The following is a 3119-nucleotide window of genomic DNA, read 5'->3' as shown; positions in this document are numbered from 1 at the left end:
TGTATGGATGGATGAGGCGGAATTTGCAAATGGAAAAGAAAGAAATTTGATCCTATTTCCTCTGAGAAGATTTGTGCTTATTCAAGTGGTAAATTTAACCTACCAAAGTCAACTATTGATGCGGAGATCTATGCGGTCATGAATACAATGGAAGCTTTAAAAATATATTTTTTGGACAAATCAGAGCTCCTGATCAGGACAGACTGCCAAGCTATTATTAGCTTTTTCGGAAAAACAGCTAACCGTAAACCTTCCCGAGTTAGATAGATTCCCTTCACGGATTATATTACCGGAGCTGGACCAACAGTACAATTTGAACACATAGACGGCAGAAATAATCAGATAGCTGACTCTTTATCCCATCTAATTCTGTGTTAATATTTTCAGAATGGCCGGAACAGCATTTAGGCCAGTTGGCGCTGCTAGCACCAACCATCACAGAAGTAACGAATCAACCACACCCGCAAGCGCAGGATCTACTGAACAAGATGATTCAAGCCCTTTTGAAATCGTTGAACAATACCAGCAAAAGATCAATTCAAGACATGAGAGACCAGTCCCACTCGATGAGTACCACCAGATCTCAGAAGATTTACACACTATTGGACAGAGAGCAGCAATCAGAGCTGTCAATGCTCTACAGCAACTCAGGCTTATCCACTCCCTTAAACGACAAGAGTGTAACCAGTGTTGAGGAAAGGACAACGGTGGAACGACTGGCACCCAACAGTAGAACAATGTGACAGACAACTATCACATGCCAGATATCTTCTTCAAGATTGTATGACAAGGATGAGCAACTTTAAGGTCTAAAGGACAGCAGACGTGATGGACCCAAAGAAAAAGAAGATTCACACGTGGAGCAAAATGTAATTAAAGTATGTATAATAATGCACTACTTTATAAAAGTAGATGCGTACTACTAAAGATGTGAAGTGCTTCTTATCCCTTTATCAACAAATGTGATGATGGGGCCCAATGAGCACCCAGCGTTTGCTATAAGGAGGTAAGAGTAGCCTCTCGCAAGAGCATCGAGCGTTCACTCGAACCTTACCTGAGGATTAGTAGTATTGTAGAAGATTGTAAGTGTGCTTGTGAGTGTGCTCTTAACTTATCAATTTCAATTTCCTTTCGTTTCCGTCTGTGCGCTCCCCTGGTGTGACAAGTAAGAAATGACGAGTGAGCATATCTGCATAAGGGACAAAGCATCTCTTTTTATACTGCAATGGATGTTTCTGGGGTCTGGCGGGTGTCAGGGAATGTCAGCTGTCAGGCTTTGTCTGGTGGTGAATGACACGCGGCACATCCTCATAGGCCGGCAATAGAACCAAAGGAGTAATGAGCCCTGACTCTTAGCATATTCCCTGACACACTAATTATTCTCTGACAGACAGTTACGATTCCCTTGCTTTCTTGTCCTGTAGTGCCTGGCGTCCTCCGTTCGTGATTGCTACGCTAGACCTTTACACTTGCTAACCTCGCTCTGATATCTTGCTAACCCCGATCTGACTTCGCCTTCAGACCTATGCTTTGAACCCTGTCCTATGCATCTCCTATTGCAAACCCTGAACTGTCTTGTCTCTTATTGGCATTACGTGTCGCGCCCTGTATACTTTAGTTCGGTTCTGTTTATCCCTGCTTCCAAGCTGTGTCTGACTTCGTTTGTCCTGACCTGTATCCTTGGCTAACACATCACAACCTATATATTTTATCATAAATCTTGACCTGTATCCTTGGCTAATATATCCCGACCTACATGCCAGGTCTGTATTCCGACCCGCATCTATTTACTATTATCCATGACTTAAACGTTCCGACCTGTACGCCAGGCCTGTATCTGACCTGCTTCTGTCCACTGTTATCCATGGCTTGTACGTTCCGACTAGTACGCCAGGCCCTCCGACGCTCAAGTTAGGTACTTTTTCCCCAAAAGCATAGAGAAAGGATGAAAAGTAAAGATGAGTAAGAAATGACGAGTGAGCGTACCTGCATAAGGGACAAAGCATCCCTTTTTATATTGTAATGGATGTTTCTGGGTCTGGCGGGCGTCAGGGAATGTCGGCTGTCAGGCTTTGTCTGGCGGTGAATGACACGCGACACCTCCTTATAGGCCGGCGACAGAACCAAAAGGGTAATGAGCCCTGACTGTTAGTATATTCCCTGACACACTGATTATTCTTTGACAGACAGTTACGATTCCCTTGCTTGCTTGTCCTATAGTGCCCGGCGTCCTCCGTTCGTGATTGCTACGCTAGACCTTTACACTTGCTAACCTCGCTCTGATATCTTGCTAACCCCGATCTGACTTCGCCTTCAGACCTGTGCTTTGAACCCTGTCCTATGCATCTCCTATTGCAAACCCTGAATCGTCTTGTCTCTTATTGGCATTACGTGTCGTGCCCTGTATACCTTAGTTCGGTTCTGTTTATCTCTGCTTCCAAGCTGTGTCTGACTTCGTTTGTCCCGACCTGTATCCTTGGCTAACACATCATGACCTGTATATTTTATCATAAATCCTGACCTGTATCCTTGGCTAACACATCCCGACCTACATGCCAGGTCTGTATTCCGACCTGCTGACCGCTGTTATCCATGGCTTACACGTTACGTCCTGTACGCCAGGTCTGTATTCCGACACGCATCTGTATATTGTTATCCATGACTTGTACGTTCCAACCTGTACGCCAGGCTTGTATCCCGACCTGCTTCTATCCACTGTTATCCATAGCTTGTACGTTCTAACCTGTACGTCAGGCCTGTATCCCAACCTACTTCTGCCCGTTGTTATCCATGGCTTGTACGTCCCGACCTACACGTCAGGTCTGTATTCCGACCCGTATCTATTTACTGTTATCCATGGCTTGTACATTCCGACCTATACACCAGGCCTATATCCCGACCTGCTTCTGTCCGCTGTTATCCATGGCTTGTACGTTTTGACCTGTACACCAGGCCTGTATCCCGACCCGCATCTGTATATTATTATCCATGGCTTGTACATTCCGACCTGTACGCCAGGCCTGTACTACGCCAAAGGCCTTTCCCTCTACGCCTTTATATGGCATGTAGGCCCACTTCTTAGCTGTACCTGGCCTGAGGGCCTAGTTCTTGTTGGGACC

This window comes from Zingiber officinale, chromosome 9A (genome assembly GCF_018446385.1).
Source record: "Zingiber officinale cultivar Zhangliang chromosome 9A, Zo_v1.1, whole genome shotgun sequence".
In the NCBI taxonomy this organism is placed as follows: domain Eukaryota; kingdom Viridiplantae; phylum Streptophyta; class Magnoliopsida; order Zingiberales; family Zingiberaceae; genus Zingiber; species Zingiber officinale.
This window is presented reverse-complemented; position numbering follows the sequence as displayed.